The sequence below is a fragment of the Chlorocebus sabaeus genome, chromosome 9, assembly GCF_047675955.1.
Source record: "Chlorocebus sabaeus isolate Y175 chromosome 9, mChlSab1.0.hap1, whole genome shotgun sequence".
NCBI classification, from domain to species: domain Eukaryota; kingdom Metazoa; phylum Chordata; class Mammalia; order Primates; family Cercopithecidae; genus Chlorocebus; species Chlorocebus sabaeus.
The window spans coordinates 72,956,260-72,977,724 of record NC_132912.1 but is presented as its reverse complement, the minus strand read 5'-3'; the positions used below and the strand labels follow the sequence as shown (position 1 = coordinate 72,977,724).

The 21,465-nt window shown below is 39.9% G+C and overlaps 1 protein-coding gene across 3 annotated transcripts in view; it reads right to left on the bottom strand.

The window, feature by feature from the left end:
- CTNNA3 (catenin alpha 3) overlaps positions 1 to 21,465 on the bottom strand; it is a 1,853,344-nt gene that overhangs the window by 1,691,161 nt on the left and 140,718 nt on the right. The window contains exon 1 of one of the 3 annotated variants that reach the window (XM_073019108.1): positions 21,210 to 21,268. The exons of the other annotated variants lie outside the window; for them this stretch is intronic. The gene's annotated coding sequence lies outside the window, so the exon portion shown is untranslated. Of the gene's footprint in view, positions 1 to 21,209; positions 21,269 to 21,465 lie in introns of those variants that run through there. 3 annotated transcript variants of the gene reach the window in all.

Sequence of the window (21,465 nt, the reverse complement as noted above, 5' to 3'; positions counted from 1 at the left end):
AACTAGAATAACCAGTGTAGATAAGTCCATAAATGACCTGATGGAGCTGAAAACCATGGCACGAGAACTAAGTGATGAATGCACAAGCTTCAGTAACCAATTCCATCAACTGGAAGAAAGGGTATCAGTGATTGAAGATCAAATGAATGAAATGAAGTGAGAAGTTTAGAGAAAAAAGAGTAAAAAGAAATGAACAAAGCCTCCAATAAATATGGGACTATGTGAAAACACCAAATCTACGTCTGATTGGTGTACCTGAAAGTGACGGGAAGAATGGAATGAAGTTGGAAAACACTCTTCAGGATATTATGCAGGAGAACTTCCCAACCTAGCAAGGCAGGCCAACATATAAATTCAGGAAACACAGAGAATACCACAAAGATACTCCTCGAGAAGAGCAACTCCAAGACACATAATTGTCAGATTCATCAAAGTTGAAATGAAGGAAAAAATGTTAAGGGCAGCCAGAGAGAAAGGTTGGGTTACCCACAAAGGGAAGCACATCAGACTAACAGCAGATCTCTTGACAGAAACTCTACAAGCCAGAAGAGAGTGAGGGCCAATATTCAACATTCTTAAAGAAAAGAATTTTCAACCCAGAATTTCATATCCAGTCAAACTAAGCCTCATAAGTGAAGGAGAAATAAAATCCTTTACAGACAAGTAAATGCTGAGAGACTTTGTCACCACCAGGCCTGCCCTACAAGAGCTCCTGAAGAAAGCAGTAAACATGGAAAGGAACAACTGGTACCAGCCACTGCAAAAACATGCCAAATTGTAAAGACCATCAATGCTAGAAGAAATTGCATCAACTAAGGAGAAAAATAACCAGGGAACTTCATAATGACAGTATAAAATTCACATATAACAATATTAACCTTAAATGTAAATGGGCTAAATGCTCCAAGTAAAAGACACACACTGGCCAATTGGATAAAGTCAAGATCCATCAGTGTGCTGTATTCAGGAGACCCATCTCATGTGCAGAGACACACATAGGCTCAAAATAAAGGGATGGAGGAAGATCCACCAAGCAAATGGAAAACAAAAAAAGGCAGGGGTTGCAATTCTAGTCTCTGATAAAACACACTTTAAACCAACAAAGATAAGAAGAGACAAACAAGGCCATTACACATTGGTAAAGGGATCAATTAAACAAGAAGAGCTAACTATCGTAAATATATATATACCCAACACAGGAGCACCCACATTCATAAAGCAAGTCCTTAGAGATCTACAAAGAGACTTAGACTCCCACACAATAATAATGGGAGACTTTAACACCACACTGTCAACATCAGACAGATCAATGAGACACAAAGTTAACAAGGATATCCAGGAATTGAACTCAACTCTGCAACAAGTCGACTTAATAGACATCTACAGAACTCTCCACCCCAAATCAACAGAATAATCATTCTTCTCAGTACCACATCACACTTATTCCAAAATTGACCACATAGTGGGAAGTAAAGCACTCCTCAGCAAATGTACAAGGACAGAAATTATAACAAACTCTCTCATACCACGGTAAAATCAAACTAGAGCTCAGGATTAAGAAACGCATTCAAAACTGCTCAACTACATGGAAGCTGAACAACCTGCTCCTGAATGACTACTGGGTACATAACGAAATGAAGGCAGAAATAAAGATGTTCTTAGAAACCAGTAAGAACAAAGACACAGCATACCAGAATCTCTGGGACATATTTAAAGCAGTGTGTAGAGGAAAATTTATAGCACTAAATGCCCACAAGAGAAAGCAGAAAAGATTGAAAATTGACACCCTAACATCACAATTAAAAGAACTAGAGAAGCAAGAGCAAACACATTCAAAAGATAGCAGAAGGCAAGAAATAACTAACATCAGAACAGAACTTAAGGAGATACAGACACAAAAATCCCTTCAAAAAAATCAATGAATCCAGGAGCTGGTTTTCTGAAAAGATCAACAAAATTGATAGACTGCTAGCAAGACTAATAAAAAAAAAAGAGAGAAGAATCAAGTAGATGCAATGAAAAATAATAAAGGGGAAATCACCAGCAATCCCACAGAAATACAAACTACCATCAGAGAATACTATAAACACCTCTATGCAAATAAACTAGAAAATCTAGAAGAAATAGATAAATTCCTGGACACATACACCCTCCCAAGACTAAACAAGGAAGAAGCTGAATCCCTGAATATACCAATAACAGGTTCTGAAATCGAGGCAGTAAGTAATAGCCTAACAACAAAAAAAGTGCAGGACAAGACGGATTCACAGCCGAATTCTACCAGAGGTACAAGGAGGAGCTGATACTATTCCTTTTGAAACCATCCCAATCAATAGAAAAAGCGGGCATCTCCCTAACTCATTTTATGAGGTCAGCATCATCCTGATACCAAAGCCTGGCAGAAACACAACAAAAAGAGAGAATTTTAGACCAATATCCCTGATGAACATTGATGCAAAAATCCTCAATAAAATACCGGCTAACCGAATCCAGCAGCACATCAAAAAGTTTATCCACCATGATCAAGTGGGCTTCATCCCTGGGATGCAAGGCTGGTTCAACATACACAAATCAATAAATGTAATTCAGTATCTAAACAGAACCAAAGACAAAAACCACATGAGTATCTCAATAGATGTAGAAAAGGGCTTTGACAAAATTCAACAGCCCTTCAAGCTAAAAACTCTCCATAAATTCGGTATTGATGGAATGTATCTCAAAATAATAAGAGCTAATTATGACAAATCCACAGCCAATATCATACTGAATGGGCAGAAAACTGGAAGCATTCCCTTTGAAAACTGGCACAAGACAGGGATGCCCTCTCTCATCACCCCTATTCAACATAGTGTTGGCAGTTCTGGCCAGGGCAATCAGGCAGGAGAAAGAAATAAAGGGTATTCAGTTAGGAAAACAGGATGTCAAATTGTCCCTGTTTGCAGATGACATGATTGTATATTTAGAAAACCCCATCGTCTCAGCCCAAAATCTCCTTAAGCTGATAAGCAACTTCAGCAAAGTCTCAGAATACAAAACCAATGTGCAAAAATCAAGGCATTACAATACGCCAATAACAGACAAACAGAGAGCCAAATCATGAGTGAACTCCCATTCACAATTGCTTCAAAGAGAATAAAATACCTAGGAATACAACTTACAAGGGATGCGAAGGACTTCCTTAAGGAGAACTACAAACCACTGCTCAACGAAATAAAAGAGGACACAAACAAATGGAAGAACATTCCATGCTCATGAATAGGAATAATCAATATCGCGAAAATGGCCATACTGCCCAAGGTAATTTATAGATTCAATGCCATCTCCATCAAGCTACCAATGACTTTCTTCACAGAATTGGAAAAACTGCTTTAAAGTTCATATGGAACCAAAAAAGAGCCCACATTGTCAAGACAATCCTAAGCTAAAAGAACAAAGCTGGAGGCATCACACTACCTGACTTCAAACTACACTACAAGGCTACAGTAACTAAAACAGCATGATACCGGTACCAAAATAGATATAGAGACCAATGGAACAGAACAGAGCCCTCAGAAATAACACCACACATCTACAACCATCTGATCTTTGACAAACCTGACAAAAACTAGAAATGAGGAAAGGATTCCCTATGTAATAAATGGTGCTGGGAAAACTGGCTAGCCATATGTAGAAAGCTGAAATTGGATCCCTTCCTTACACCTTATACAAAAATTAATTCAAGATGGATTAAAGACTTAAATGTTAGACTAAAACCATAAAAACCCTAGGAAAAAACGTAGGCAATACCACTCAGGACATAGGAATGGGCAAGGACTTCATGTCTAAAACACCAAAAGCAATGGCAACAAAAGCCAAAATTGACAAATGGGATCTAATTAAACTAAAGAGCACTGCACAGCCAAAGAAACTACCATCAGAGTGAACAGGCAACCTACAGAATGGGAGAAAATTTTTGCTATCTACTCATCTGACAAAGGGCATTAATATCCACAATCTACAAAGAACTCAAACAAATTTACAAGGAAAAAAACAAGCAATCCCATCATAAAGTGGGTGAAGGATATGAACAGACACTTCTCAAAAGAAGACATTTATGCAGCCAATAGACACATGAAAAGATGCTCATCATCACTGGTCATCAGAGAAATGTAAATCAAAACCACAATGAGATACCATCTCACACCAGTTAGAATGGTGATCATTAAAAAGTCAGGAAACAATAGGTGCTGGAGAGGATGTGGAGAAATAGGAACACTTTTACACTGTTGGTGGGACTGTAAACTAGTTCAACCATCGTGGAAGACAGTGTGGTGATTCCTCAAGGATCTAGAACTAGAAATACCATCTGACCCAGCGATCCCATTACTGGGTATTGACCCAAAGGATTATAAATCATGCTGCTATAAAGACACATGCACACGTATATTTATTGTGGTGCTATTCACCATAGCAAAGACTTGGAACCAACCCAAATGTCCATCAATGATAGACTGGATTAAGAAAATGTGGCACATATACACCATGGAATACTATGCATCCATAAAAAAGGATGAGTTCATGGCCTTTGTAGGGACATGGATGAAGCTGGAAACCATCATTCTGAGCAAACTATCGCAAGGACAGAAAACCAAACACCACATGTTCTCACGCATAGGTGGTAATTGAACAATGAGAACACTTGGACACAGGAAGGGGAACATGACACATTGGGGCCTGTCATGGGGTGGGGGGAGTGGGGAGGGATAGCATTAGGAGATATACCTAATGTAAATGACGAGTTAATGGGTGTGGCACACCAACATGGCACATGTATACATATGTAACAAACCTGCATGTTGTGCACATGTACCCTAGAACTTAAAGTATAATAAAAAACAAGAAAAAAAAAAAAGAAAGAAAATCTCCAAGCTTACAGCATTAGAGAGTTTGGGTTTGCTTACTTTCTTTAGTCTGTAAATCTGTGCTAGGCTATGAAGACACACCTTCATCATAGATACAGGAAGGAACTTCCATGGAACTGGTGCTAAATTAACGGTTTCAAGTAATTTATAAAGAAGAAATTTCCACTCTATCAATTCTGCAAGTTTAACATTCCACAAAACGAAACATATTTTAAATGATGTGTAAAAATATTTATGTAATAAAATTAAGAGTACAAAAAAAAGTTTTTATAAATTTTCCTAATTTAGGTGTGCTTCTCTAAATGCTCTAAAGATGCTGAAAATTAAATTGATAAGCTTAATGAACCAAGCCATCAACTGTCATTATATACAGCCACACTAGCACACAATAGGAACACTGTAGAATATGTTTTGACTTACTTTCATTTATTGTAACAGTGCAACAATTACTTTAGCATCTCAGATTCTAACTTTGTGAAATGTCTTTTGTAATGCCAACTTGGGTAACACAATTATATTCTGTAACCTTGTTCTTTCCCAATATAGTTCTGATTTTTTAAGATGCTGCTCTCATTGTAGTATAAAAAGGCCACGTTAACAGCTATCTCTTTTCTTGTTTATTAGCTAAAACACTTTGAATTTCAACCTTCCTCCAATAGCTCACAGGAGCCTTCAGGGCTACTTTTGCTCCCTTGAGTTAATTTTAATGTATGAAATAAAGTATAAGTCATTTAAGCTATGTTAATTAGCTAAAACTTCAACAAGGTTCTGAAAGAAATTAGAAGAGTAGAAAAATAAAACTACCTATAGATAAGTAAAAACTGTGATATTTCAAAGTAAAAAGTACAAATCAGTCTCGGGGAGGAGAGGGCATGTCCCTTCTTGAAGTCATTGATAATTTCAACTATTTTTTTACTTCTACCAAAAACAACCCTTACTGAATTAACAAAAGTGCAGAGGAAGATTAAATGGTTGAGATCCCAAAAAATGTATGCGTCTAGATAACATTCAACACCCCCAAACCAATTTCAATCTTCTTTTAGTTCCCTTCAAGCCAATAAACACTTATATTTTGTTCAAAATAATACCCTAGGCATTCAGGAAATAAATATGAATAAGCTCCAATATGGCGATAAGAGAAATACACAACTAGTTGCAACATAAAAGGCAGAATGATAACTGTTTACACTTACATAAGTACAAAGAAAGTGCTGCCAAAATTGCAAACATTCACAAGGATTAAGTAGGACTTCCAAGAAGAGCCTTTAAGAACAGATAATTTTCTACCAGAAGAGACAGAAGGGAGGTATGTAACCCAGGGAAAGAAAATTGTGTGCAAAGGGGCAGAGACAAAAATTTGTTTTGTCTGAAAGTAGCAGATAGTCAAACTTAAAAAACTGTGGGGTAAAAAGAGGAAATAGGGTGAGAAGGCCAAGAAATAGGTTGCATCTTAAATAAAAATTATAAAAGTCAATGAAAGAGTTAATATTTAATGTAATAAGTGACAGAAAATGAAAACACAGCACGCCCAAAGTAGAGAAGCCTTTGCCCATCAACCTGCCTCTCCACCATCTGTATTTTTTACCTCAGTGACTAACACCTCTAAACTGAAGCAGAAACCAAGAGGTCATCTGGGCTACTGTCTCTCTCATATTCCTCTCCAAGTCCTTGTCATCCATGACACAGAAATGGGGCATCATTCTCTGCCCCATTCACCAATCTATCATTATGAAGAGGGGCGTGCAATGATTCTGCCCTCGTTAAGTCTTTCATGAAGCCTCTCCTGATAGGTCTCACTGCCTCCACACCAGCCCTACATTCCCACTAGAGCTGTCTCTTGAAAATGCAAATCTTGCTTGCATTATCTGTAGGCTACTTGCTGCCTACAAGCAAAGTCCAAACTTTTTAGCGCAGCTTTTGAGGCAATTTTGATCTCACTCCTAACTAAATGTTCATTCTCATCTTCTATTTGTGGAGTTTGATGACAAACTACTTGTTAGGCTCAGAACAGGAAATGTTCAGCAACCTCAGCCTGGGGTGACTCCCACCCCTCACAGCTCCTTGTTCATAGCTCTTGCCTCACTCATTATACTGTTCTGTAATTAGCTGTTAACATAATGCCTCCTCTGCTCTACCACGAACTCAATAAGGGCAGGGGCCATGCTTGACTCATCCTAATAACCCAGAGCCAGCGTACTGTAAAAAATAAACAAACAGTGGTTGATTTGATGGAAAAAAAAGGAATGAAACCATACATTTTAGAAGCCTTTAAATCAAGAGTCACAATGTTCAGTGATTCATACAAGATTACCAAAAGAATGGATTGCTACAGCAAAATTGAAGTTTAGTGATAGCACATGACAGCTTTCATTAAAAGGAAGTCCTTAATGTGGGATTTTCTGCCGTATCTCCTGCCTAGTTTAGTTGGGGTCTGATCAGTTCAATGTGATCTAGAATCAAGTATATTATATTCAGTCTTTTTTTGCCCCCCCCCCAACAAAAAAAGACAGGTTACATAATTCATTTTCAAACTACAAATAAAAAGGGCTGGCACATCCTTCTTAATACCGATTTTTTCATTTTTTTCAATCCTTTTGTTAGTTTTCTAGGGCTGCTGTAACAAAATACCACAGACTGGGTGGCTTAAGCCAGGTGTCCCCAACCTTTTTGGCACCAGAGACCCATTTTATGGAAGACAACTTTTTCCACAGACCGGGGTGAGGTAGGTGGTTTTGTGTCCAGAGTTGGTTCCTTCTGGTGGGTTTGTGGTCTCACTGACTTCAAGAACGGAGCCACTGACCTTCACAGTGAGTGTTACAGCTCTTAAAGATGGCACAGACCCAAAGAGTGAGTGCTAGCAAGATTTATTGTGAAGAGTGAAAGAACAACACTTCCACAACATACAAGGGGACCCAACCCAGTTGCTGCTGGTTGGGGTGGCCAGTTTTTATTCCCTTATTTGTCCCCACCCATGTCCTGCTGATTGGTCCATTTTACAGAGCATTGATTGGTCCATTTTACAGAGTGCTGATTGGTGCATTTTAAAAACCTATAGCTAACTACAGAGAACTGATTGGTGTGTTTTCACAGAGCACTGATTGGTGCATTTTAAACCTCTAGCTAGCTACAGAGTGCTGATTGGTGTGTTTTTCCACAGCACTGATTGGTGCATTTTACAAACCTCTAGCTAGCTACAGAGCACTGATTGACGCATTTTACAATCCCCTCATAAGACAGGAAAGTTCTCCAAGTCCCCACTCAACCCAAGAAGTCTAGCTGGCTTCACCTCTCAGTTTCAGGATGATTCAAGTGTATTACATTTATTGTGTATTTCATATTATTATTACATTGTAAGATATATATGAAAGAACTATACAACTCACCGTAATGTACAATCAGTGGAAGGCTTGAGCTTGTTTTCCTGCAACTAGACAATCCCATCTGGGAGTGATGGCAGATCATCAGGCATTAGATTCTCATAAGGAGTGGTCAACCTACATCACAATAGGGTTCGCTCTCCCATGAGAATCTAATGCTGCTGCTGATCTGACAGGAGGAAAGCTCAGGCAGTAATGCAAGCAATGGGGGTGGGGGGGTGTCTGTAAATACAAATGAAGATTCTTTTGCTCACCCATCCTCTGCTCATCTCCTGCTGTGCAAACCAGTTCCTAACAGGCCATGGACATGCACCAGTTGGGGTACTCAACTGGTACTGGCACTGGAGTCCTGGGGGTTGGGACCCCTGGGTTAAACAACAGAAATTTATTTTCTTACAGTTCTGGAAGTTAGAAGTCCAAGACCAAGTTGTCACCATGTTTGGTTTCTCCTGAGGCCTCATTCCTTGGCTATCAGGTGGCTGTCCTCCTCTGTGTCCTCACATGTATGCACACAACCATGGTGTCTTTCCCTGTACATCCTAATCTCCTCTTCTGATAACGACACCAGTCATATTGGATTAGGGCCCACCCAAATGATCCCATTTTAATTTAATTACTTCTATATACAAAGGCCCTATCTCCAAATGCAGTCACATTCTGAGAAACTGGCGTTAGGGCTTCAATATGTGAATCTGGGGGTAGGGAATGACACAATTCAACCCATAACAATCTTTACCACAAGTGATACAAAAAGTGTAAAACCACCACAACCTTTTTAAAAATATAATCTAGGGTTTTGTTTGCTTGGTTAGATAAACAACCACAGATAACATAAGCCATTACTCCAAACTCTTGAGGGACAGTAACAAAGCACACGTAGATCCCTCTCCAATTCCACCAGCCCTCTGTGCCATGCAGATGGCATAACAAAGCAAAGAGATTAACATGTCAAACACATAAGCAGCTGTAGCTAAATATCCTAATCCAAGAAATACACTTACTCCTGGATAAATATGAAGCTAAACACAACTAGGAAAAGACCACATGCTGAGAACAATACCAAATTAGTTTCTTCTAGTTTTTACCTAACCGCTTACCATCCAAAAACAAACAAGTTTGGACTTTACCATTCATTTATTCAACAAATATTGATGGTGCCCCTATACTGTGCCAGGAGAACATGGCAATCAGCCTCATTCTAAGGAGGGGGGGGACAGAGAACAAACAAATACATAAATAATTGTGTAACGCAATAGCAGGTATTCTTTTTTTTTTTTTTTTTTTTTTTTGAGACAGAGTCTCACTCCATCACCCAGGCTAGAGTGCAGTGGGCAGTGGTGCTATCTTGAGTCACTGAAATCTCTGCCTCCTGGGTTCAAGCGATTCTCATGCCTCAGCCTCCCAAGTAGTTGGCATTACAGGTGCCTGCCACCACATCCGGCTAATTTTTGTGTTTTTAGTAGAGATGGGGTTTCACCCATGTTGGCCGGGCTGGTATCAAACTCCTGACCTCAAGTGATCCACCTGCCTCGGCCTCTCAAAATGCTCAGATTACAGGCGTGAGCCACTGTGCCTGGCCAATAGTAAGTATTGACAGATGCTATGAGGAAAGTGAAGAAGGGTAAGAAAACAAAGAGTGAAGGAGAAGGGCTAGTTTAACTGCATATTAGGGAAAGCATCTCTGATTAAGTAAGAAGGACCCAAGGAATAGAAGAATAAGACATTTAAATATCTGGAGGAAAACATCCCTAACAGAAGAAACAAGTGCAAAGGTTCCAAAACAAGAGCTTGATTGTTGTATTGCAGGAGCAGTAGGAAGGCTGGTATTGAGGCATCAAATTGTGCAGGCCTTGTAGATCACCACTAACACTGTCAATTCTATTATGACTGGAAGTTACTGAAGTGCTTGAAACAGGATCTGACCCAAAATTTTAAAGCATCATTCTAAATGCTGTATGCAAAACAGACTACAGAGTGGGCAAGGATGGGATGAGGAATAGAAAAAGAGAAAGCAGTTAGGAGTCCATTGCTGTAGCACAAGTGAAGACCACACTGGCTTCTTTGAGGAAGCAGTGGCGGAGTTAAGAAGTGACAGAATTTTGGTATATTCTGAAATGTCAACAAGGTTTGCTGACAGATTGGATATGGGTTATGAAAGCAATATGGCCTCAAGGATGACTTTCCGACATATGGCCTGAGCAACTGAGTAAATGGAGGTAATATTTACTAGTTGAGGAAAGTAAAGAGACATGAGTAAGAAGGGAAATCAAGAGTTGATGGATTACCATGGCACCAGCCATGTTAAATTTGCCTTTTAGAGTTGCTAAAGTGGAGACTAGTACACAATTCTGTAATTGAAAGAGGTAAAATTTGGAGACATGTTTTGTATAAGTTACCTTTTCAATTTAATTGTTCACTTATCAGTAGTTTTGCTGATCTTACGAAAATTGCAAAGATGTTTGGGGAAAAAAATTGTTTTAATCAGAGATTGAATGAGATCTCTTAAAAACAACGTGTAACTGGAGAAGAAGTCAGGACTGAGCTTTGAGAAACCCCAACAATTAGGTGTAGTATTTCTCAGGAAACCCAACCGTTAACAAATTAATTCTAGGATATGTAGATTTTGTCACTTCAAATGTTATTATTATTTAGAGAAAATGTCTGTTTTTTGAAACTAAATTTAATAGTTGTTTTTTAACTTTTATTTTAAGTTCAGGGGTACACGTGCAAGTTTGTTAAATAGGTAAACTCATGTGATGAAAAGTTGTTATACAGATTATTTCATCACTCAGGTATGAAGCCTAGCACTCAATAGTTATTTTTCCTGATTCTCTCCTCCACCCTCTTGTAAGCCCCAGTGTCTATTGTTTCCCTCTATGTGTCCAGGAGTTCTCATCATATAGCTTCTACTTATAAGTGAGCACATGTAGTATTTGCTTTTCTGTTCTTGCATTAGTTTGTTAAAGATAATGGCCTCCAGTTCCTTCCATGTTCCTGCAAAGGACATGATCTCATTCTTTTTTTTTTTTTTTAATGACAGCATAGTATTCCATGGTGTATATATGCCACATTTTCTTTATCCTGTATACCACTGATGTACATTTAGGTTGATTCCATGACTTTGCTATTGTGAACTGTGCTGCAATAAACATGCATGTGCATATGTCTTTATGGTAGAATGATTTATATTACTCTGGGTATATATATCCAGGAATGGGATCCAGTAATGGGATTACTAGTATCCAGTAATGGGATTACTAGGTCAAATGGTAGTTGTATTTAGGTCTTTGAGGAACTGCCACACTGTTTTCCACAATGGTTGAACTAACTTACATTCCCACCAACAGTGTGTAAGCATTCCTTTTTCTCTGCAACCTCTCCATCATCTTTTTTTTTCTTTTCACTTTTTAATAATAGCCATTCTAACTGGTTTGAAATGTTATCTCATTGTGGTTTTGAGCTGCATTTCTCTAACGATCAGTGATGTTGAGCTTTTTTCATATGTTTGTTGGAAAAATGCCTGTTTTATATAGATCAAAAATTCAGACAAATTCAGTTTTAAAAAGGTAATGTAGATCATATAGTTTCCTTTTCTACAAATGAATATTTCAAAAAATGAGAAGAAAAACTATAGATATTAAATTAAGCAAACTAAAGAGAAATTATATTCATGCTATAATTTGTTTCTAAATGAAGCAACTAGTCATTCTGGTAAATCAATAATTAATAGTTTATAGGACAGTACTGATTCAAAGAAATGTTGAATAAGAAAAAGCAAAAACCAACTTTTTTCCATCAATAACCTTTGACTGCTTAAAGGAAACAAAATAAAAAGTTAAAAATCCAATCATACCAAAGATGACTCTAAAATAAATAAGTCGACTGCACATGTAATATCTTAGACATGTTCACATAATCCCTTGGTCCGTCCAGTCCCGCATTCCACTTCCAGCAGTGACTGATGGTAGAATGTGGTTATGACTCCTAATTATGTACTCCAGAATTGTTTGATAATCATTTGCAACCCTATCAACCATAAATTGAAAACTATGCCAATATTCTGTCATTTGTGTTTGCTTTGCAATATAAACTTAGAAAGTTTTATCTGCATTTCCCTCCCACTATCTGCTGCCAGATTCCCTTTTTCACATCTACCTTAGACCATCAGATTTACTCTTTCTTGTTCTCTTCTAACACAAAACTCCATTTTATTGAAGATATCCAGGACAAAATATACATAGCTCCTTGCTCATCATGATGAATATGAGAGATAATAAACATTAAGCAAAAAGATCATCAAAGATAGTGATTAGATTTGCTGAAGATTTTTACAGCAACCAAAATATGATTTAAATATAGCTCATCAGCAAATTAAATACTTATATTCAGTTTAAGATTGATTAGGCTGTATCCACCTCATTTGTCAGAACTGTCTCTAAGCCAATAAAGTCATTTTGTCTCATTGTCTTGGGCAAAAATTAAATACCAGTCGCCCATCTTGAATCTCATTAGCCAGCACTTGATCTTTGATGTTCCAAAGTCCCTTCTTTTATCAGTACTGAACCTTCCATAACCAAGGTGGAGCCAAGAGATGTATTGTCTGGGAATAAAGACAGCAGACAGAACAAAGATACCATGTATCATCTTTGAGTTTCAAAGCTGATTTTCTTAAGCTCTCAAGCAAGAAAACAATTGTGAAGCTGGAGGCATCATACTACATGACTTCAAAATTTACTATAAAGCTATGTTAACCAAAACAGCATGGCACTGGCATACAAGCAGACATATAAAACAATGGGATAGAATAGAGAACCCAATACCAAATCCATACATTTACATTCAACTGATTTTTGACAAAGGCACCAAGAAGACTCATTGGAGAACGGACAGTTTCTTCAATAAATGGTGCTAGGAAAACTGGATATCCATATACAGAAGAATGAAATGAGACCCCCCTCACCACATTCAAAAATCACCTCAAATGGACTAAAGATTTAAATGTAAGACCAAAAATTATGAAACTAATAGAAGAAAACACAGAAAATCATTGTCTAAATCCTTTTGGCTCTCATTTAGCAAAAGCTAGATCTAATAGACTAGATCACAGTTTTACTGACCTGATCTGGTCAGACAGGAAAAAGAAGTGTGGACTACTGGAAGAAGGGTCTCAGAAACAAGTTAGATACATTTTATTTCCCTTCTCTGGGCTTCACCCAGATTGAAAGCTGTATTACGTCTCAACTAATACAGTTAGTTGGGAAACACAGAAAGCAGAGGAATTTTTATTCCATTTATCTTCAAGACTTTGAAAGAAAATTGTTTTATGAGCTCCCCTGCACAAAACTTCAGGGGTAGCTACAGTGTAATCTTGCCATCACAATATAAACAGGTAGAGAGAAGGTGAACTTAGCTTTCTTAAATCAATCTTGATTCCCATGAGGCTTAGATGAAACCCAGAACATCCTAGATACCATGAAGAACAATCAAAATGATGCTATGTTGAAGAGCAGTGGGCCTGCCCTGAGTTCACCACGGTGAAGAGCCAAGTGATCTAGCAGAGTCTGAGGGTAAATAGATAATGCCAGATACTGGATGGAGGATGTAGCTGGTGAGAGGTAACAACGTGCTAGCAGCCCTCACTCAGGGCGCCTCCTCCGCCTCGGCCTCTGCTCTGGCCACGCTTGAACAGTCCTTCAGCCCGCCACTGCACTGTGGGAGCCCCTCTCTGGGCTGGCCGAGGTGGGAGCCAGCTCCCTCTGCTTGCAGGAAGGCGTGTAGGCAGAAGGGTGGGCAGGAAGCAGGGCTGCACAGGCGTTGGCGGGCCAGCGCAAGTTCTGAGTGGGTGCGGGCTTGGCGGGCCCAGCACTGGAGCAGCCGGCCAGTGCTGCCGGCCCCAGGCAGTGAGGGGCTTAGCACCCAGGCCAGCAGCTAAGGAGGCGGGCCTGGTCCCCAAGCACTGCCAGGCCGCCCATGCCATGCTCGAATTCTCACCATGCCCAAGCCCCCCTGACCAGCTCCTGTGCAGCCTGCAGCACCCCATCCCATCAACCACCCAAGGGCGGGCAGCTCCAGCCACAGCCCCCTGCGGAACCTACCAGGTGAAGCCAGCTGGGCTCCTGAGTCAGGTGAGGATTTGGAGAACTTTTATAGCTGGAGGATTGTAAATGCACCAATCAGCACTCTGTGTCTAGCTCAAGGTTTGTAAATGCACCAATCAGCACCCTGTCAAAACAGACCAATCAGCTCTCTGTAAAACGGACCTGTCAGCTCTCTGTAAAATGGACCAATCAGCTCTCTGTAAAATGGACCAATCAGCAGGATGTGGGTGGGGTCAGATAAGGGAATAAAAGCAGGCTGCTGGAGCCAGCAGTGGTAACCCACTCAGGTTCCCTTCAAGGATGTGGTAGCTATGTTCTTTCACTGTTCGAAATAAATCTTGTTGCTGCTGCTTAGGCTGGGGCAGCCTTTATGAACTGTAACACTGACCATGGTAGGGATGAACAACTCCAGACCTGCCACCTTAAAGAGCTGTACCACTTACTGCGAAGGTCTGCAGATTCACTTCTGAAGCCAGCGAGGCCACGAACCCACCAGAAGGAAAAAACTCCAGACACATCTGAACATCCAAAGGAACAAACTTCAGACACATCATTTTTAAGAACTGTAAAACTCCCCGCGAGAGTCCACGTCTTTATTCTTGAAGTTATGGAGACCAAAAACCCACCAATTCCGGACACACTAGGCCTCAGAATCTGAAGCACTATCGGGGCCAAAGTGAGGTTAAAGCGTCCTGGAGAAACCACAAACCCTAGCCAAGCTACAAAAGAACATTCCACAAATTATATAAGGACATCAAGAAATGTACAGAGGTGCCCACAAGATGACCATGGGTGGGCTTTATCACTCCCTCAAAGGTCACCCGTCCAGAGAGCCTTCCAGACTAGGCACTCTGCAGGCATTAAGTGCCCAAAGGTGCCCACATGGTTCCAAAGGCCACATCCCCCACCGTGAGATCATATAAGCAACACCGTCAACCCAATCACCTGTTTTAGAGCATTTTATCTAAAAAGACAGCATTTACGAAAAGGGACTATTTACATTGTTGAATTACTTCAGTTTACCATTTTATTGGCTTAAATAGAAGGCATTTATTCCAATTCCCAGTAGGTAGGAGTTTATGAGGAATGTCAGATCACTTATGAAAGATAAACTAAAGTGTACTGTGGGAAAACTTGTAATCCCCTACAAGTACAAAATGGAAAGCTACGTTAAATGTTTATTTCCATTATATGATGCATCCTAACTTCAGAAATGGTAAAAAAATATGAGGTGGACAATGTGGGAAAATGTTTAAAGAAATATGGTATCTTGCAAATCAAGATTGAGAATGCAAACTGTTTCCTAAAAGACTTATCTGAAAAAAACACACACATGTATTAAGCCTTAATTTTTATTTAATGTGTAGAGCTTTCACTTCTGTGTATATATACACATGTATATATATGTGTGTGTATATATATATACACACAGAAATGTGGATATCTGTATTCGAACTCAGCTATAATGAGGTTAAAATGGCATAGAAAGGGCACCATTTTAGGGCAAGCTTTGGGCCAAGAAGCAGAGCCATGCTCACTACTGGCTGATATCATGGCCAACATAACAGTTCTGACATTGTAATCACCTGGGAGCTTTAAAAATTATTGTCTAGTCCTACTTCCAGAGATTCTGATTTAACTGGTTTTGTGTAAGGCATCAGGACTTTTAAGAGCTCCCCAGGAAATTTTATTGTGCAGCCAGGGTTTAAAACCACTGGGCTAACAGAATCTCAACAATAACAGGGATTTTCTGAATTGCCTACTTAGTACTCTTCCTCCAAGTAAACTTTCTGTGTCTTCCATAGGGTTTGGCCACAAACAACTCCATCATACTTTATCTCACTGGGGGCTCTCAATTGTGTGTGAGATATTGCCCATTTCCTACTCTTCCTTAACCAGTGAGTGCAGAGTAGCTCCATGAGAAAATGATCAGTCTAGGCCAGACGCGGTTGCTCACACCTGTAATCCCAGCACTTTGGGAGGCTGAGGCAGGCGGATCACAAGGTCAGGAGTTTGAGATCAGCCTGGTCGAAATGGTGAAACCCCATCTCTACTAAAAATACAAAAAATTAGCTGGGTGTGGTAGTGCACACCTGTAGTCCCAGCTACTCAGGAGGCTGAGGCAGAAGAATTGCTTGAACCTGGGAGGCAGAGGTTGCAGTGAGCCAAGATTGAGCCACTGCACTCCAGCCTGGGCAGCACAGCTAGACTTCATCTCAAAAAAAAAGAAAAAGAAAAAGAAAAAGAAAACGATCAGTCTAGAACCAGGGCCTTCCAAGACATAAAAGGGGCACCATTTTACATCTCAGGGGCCAAATCTGGCCTCTTGTCTATTTTGGTAAATAAGAAAATTTTATTGAAACACAGCCACACTCGTGTGTTTACATATTATCTAAGTTTGCTTTCACATTACAGCAACAGCAGAGTACTTGCAATAGAGACCCTATGATCCCCAAAACTCAAACTATTTACTGTCTGGACCCATACAGTTTTGTTTGCCAACCACTAGTCTAGAGTCACAGAGTTTTCAAGCTGCAACAGTATCTCCTAGGACAAGTTAGATCTCCTGAAATAGCCCAGGGGAGTCTATGAAGGGTAGAGTCAGACCTTGAGCAGTGACAATGGCCACATCTGGGGAGATATGGACTCTTCTATACTTTCAGCCAGCTGAAGCACAATTGCTCCTACCACTCTATTAATAGCATTTTCCACTAAAAGGGCAGGTGTATCTGGGCTTATCAGTCTACATCACCTGACTGCCCACGCAATCAGTTTATAAGAGAACAATTACATCCTGAAGCTAAGTTAGAAGTGGGTATCTATGGAATCAGTCTGAATTCATGGAGGAAAAGATGAGCTGCGATTGAAAGATAAGGTATTAACAGAAACAGAGTGAACTGGGGTTGGTTGGAGAACCCTGAAAAACAGGGGAGCAACGTTAAAGTGAAGAAAATCACAGCCTAATAGGACAAAAGGTCTAGGAAGCAAGCTGAGAAGAGGTGAAGCACATACAGCGAATGGCACCTACCCACAGATCATCTCAAAGCTACCAGTTTCTGCTGGTGGGGGCCTCCTTGTATCCTTGCCATGCACGCTCCCACTGGACTTGCACTATTTTAATCAATTAGCTATGGCTTTTCTTATCCTTAATTTAATGAATGACTTCCTTTTTCTCCACTATTTTTGTCTTAAGAAATACTATAGCCTAGCCATTTTCCCATGGGAGTAGTTTTCTGGCAGTAAAATAACGTAGAAATTGAAGAATTCACTTTATTAGAATTAACTCAGCTATACTGAATCACCTTAAACGTTAAAACATTACTGAGGCAGAATTAAGTTTATTTCTTCATCCTATCATAAAAATAACATCTTTATTCTTATTAAGCCTTAAGCTTATTAGTATTTAAAAGACACTTAATTTACTAACTTTTAAGGTTACTCGTTGAGGTTATAGTCAAAACTCCAATATTTGCTTACAAGGTACCCTAAAAGAACACTCTATGTGTGCAGACTTCCTTTTGAGATTTCCTTGGAAGCTTCAAGATTAATTCTGATACAAATTCTATTGATAGAATAATCAGCAACAGTACAAAAAAGCTTGGAGGTAAAACCAAGAAAGCATAAGTAAATGACATCATGCTTATTCAAAATGACCTATAGAAATGACAGAAAGCAACCACAAACAAAACTTGAATTCTTTTCTGAAAGAAACAAAGGAAATTATATTCTAGGAGGCTAAGAAGCCAAAGGGGGCAGACATGTTCTCTCCCTGCTACCTGAAAGCCAATCAAATCTGTTTGTAGAGCAGTGGAAAATTAACAGTTTGGGCATCTAGGCATCTCTTTGCATAAATTGATATATATGATTGCTTGCTGCCTTTAGAGGGGGTTGTGGTCAAGGAAATTAGAAAGGAATTTTGTTGAGAGCGGGGTGTAGCAGAGAGGTTCTTCAGAGGAGCCAGGCAGGAAAGAAAAACATGGCGCTTGGAAAAGCTAGGACTAACGACTCCCCATGCAGTCACTAGGACTGGCCTTTACTCTAATGAGGAGGGGGGAGAGAGTAGAGAAGAAGCTGAAAGAGATCATTTTCATAGGAATTGTGTGTGACTCCAGGTGCAATCATTGCTTCAGTGGGGCGCATATGACAGCGTGCAGCACAGAATTGGGAAGAGAGGCATTCTCCCCTCTTTTGTAGGAGCCTAGCGCTGTTCTACTACCTTGAGGATTGGCAGCTGAAGGAGACCAGGGAATTTCACCCCAAAATATGGTACCCTGGCACGTTTATTACCATTATTATTACCATTATTTTGAGATGGAGCTTCACTCTTGTTGCCCAGGTTGAAGTGCATTGGTGCAATCTCAGCTCACCACAACCTCCATCTCCCAGGTTCAAGCGATTCTCCTGCCTCAGCCTCCTGAGTAGCTGGGATTAGATTACAGGCATGTGCCACCACGGCTGGCTAATTTTTTGTATTTTCAGTAGAGACAGGTTTCTCCATGTTGGTAAGGCTGGTCTCAAACTCCTGACCTCAGGTGATCTGCCTGCCTCAGCCTCCCAAAGTTACTGGGATTACAGGCATGAGCCACTGCGCCCGGCCGTTTATTTTAAATTAAACACCCATGGGGACCAGCAGACACTGGAAGAAGCTTTACTCTGATACTCCCTTATCTACCTAATGTCCAGACTTGCCAAAGAAAAAAACAATTATTTCTGGTCTCTTCTCTGAGTTCTCATCAGTTTATTAATAACTCTAATCACAGGCAGGTAGACTGAAGTCTGTCAACACACCTGGACAGACGCTTGCCAAAAACCATGCTCTGCGGGCCCAACAAACTTTGTCCCAGGCCACTGTATGTTCTCCCAGCCCACTGAATTCCCCTAAAAATCATTCACTACACCCCAAGTTGACACATTTCCCCCATCTCTCCTCCTCTATGAAAAAACGGTATATAAGCATCTGTACCCCATTGGGTTATGAGGTAATCATTCTCCTACTATTCCCCTATGTTATGCACACTGAAATAAATTTTGTATGTTAATCTGCCTCTTGTCAGTTGATTTTTCAGCAAAACTTTAGAGGGCAAAGAGGAAACATTCCCTTTGTCCTTACAGATTTGGCGTTGTGGGCAGGATAACCAAAACTGCTCTGCTTCTCTAGAAGCTGCAGTCAAGAGAACACGGGACCTGACAGGCGAACAGAAATTCTTACTAGTCAGACTCCCAGTCTCTCTCTCTGCAGAATCTGGTCAAGCAGACGAGAAAAATCAGTTTGTCTCTTTTTCCTTTCCAAATTTAAGATTAATGGGAGAAAAGCATTTGTATGACTACTCTTAGGTGTAATGGCTGGTATATTTTTGCTATAAATATTCATATTGTCTGATCCTTTTCCTCACAGAAATAGTCTTTATTTTTTCCTTTGTCTCTTTCTGTAAAGAGTCCCTCTTGTTTTATGTCCTTGAGAGCTTGACTTTTGACCAAGTAGAAGCCCTATCTCTTGGTCTCTGCCATCCAGTGGGCATGATTTTTGGGTCACATCCAGTGGCCAGCCTAAAAGGACTAGGAACCCTGAGGCACCTAAGATATTAAGCAGTACAGACTGTTCCAAATGTGCCAAGCTCTCAGCAACGTTTTTGTTAAATGAGAAATCCCATCCATAAGGGACTTTTGTTGTCCTAACTCTTGTTGCCTGGTTAGTCCTGGAAAGTCCAATCCCAGGAGGACCTACTCAGTGTCACAGATTAACAGATCTGTGACTGGCACCCCTCCCTCTTCAATACTGGAGGTACCATATAACAAACACCTCCTCAACCATCTATGACAAGTGTCCCTTGCTATATTAGACTATTTCTGAAAGTGAATTTTGAGGGAATCATGAGGACTACATCATCTTCCCATTTTTATACTGACACTTATACTGTCCATAATAGTCTAAACCTGGAAAGCTACCTCTGAGACTTTCCATGAAAATGGCTCATTAACTTGAGTCACTTACAGAATAACTAAATTGGCTATACTTAAAACTTTTTTAGAGAACGCTTGTCTTAAACAGCTATCTTTTTTGTACCTATTTTTTTAAATATGAAAGGAATATAGCCTTAGAAATTCTCTTAGTGAGATTTTTAAAACAGAAATCATATTCAAAGGAAACTTAAAATCCTCTACACTCAAATTACCTGCTTTGGATCCATCTAGGATCTGCAAAAAGGCACTCTGGCCTGTGTTCTAATGGCTAGGATTCTACTGTTTTATTGCCACAGCTCAAGTTTGATTTCTAGTCAGGGAACCAGTCCCTTGGAGATGTAAATCCTTTAACTCAGGGGAAAAAGGAAACATTTATAAAAATTAGTTTGAGGGTTGGGCACGGTGGCTCGTGCCTGTAATCCCAGCACTTTGAGAGGCTGTGGCAGGAGGATCGTTTGAGCCCAGGAGTTTGAGACTAGCCTGAGACAGATTCCTTCTCTATAAAAAAAAAAAATTTTTTAAGTTAGCCAGATGTGGTGGCATGCACCTGTCGTCTCAAATACTCAGGAGACTGAGACAGGAGGATGGCTTGAGCCCAGAGGTCAAGGCTGCTGTGAGCCATGATTGCACCACTTCACTTCAGCCTGGGCAACAGAGCAAAACCCTGCCTAAAAAAAAAAAAAAAAAAAAAGGTCTGAATTACATGTTTTGAATCTATATTTGTGTGACCCTTGACTTTTTGGGGTACTCATTTTTCATTGATCTATTTCCCTTCCATGGACAGTTATGTTCCTGTTCATCACTAAGTCTCTATTTTCTTCCAGATGTCTTTGTGGGGTGGCTGTGGATCTGTGAAGACGGCTTCTTTGTACCTCTTTGGAGATGTCTTGTGCTCCCTTGGTTAAACCATAAAAGGTTTTTTGGTTCTGAATCAGTTGGTAGTTACCTTTGGTTGAAAAGAAAAAAAAGAAATTGAAGTTCAGATGAATAAAGTTTTAAAAAAATAAAGTTTACTTCTCCTTCCTTTCCCTACCTCTGATATACATGAAGGGATCTAGATGGGACTTCGAGTGACCCTGAAGCCCCTTGAGAACTACAACAAAAAGGTACCACTGACTTCCCGTTTTG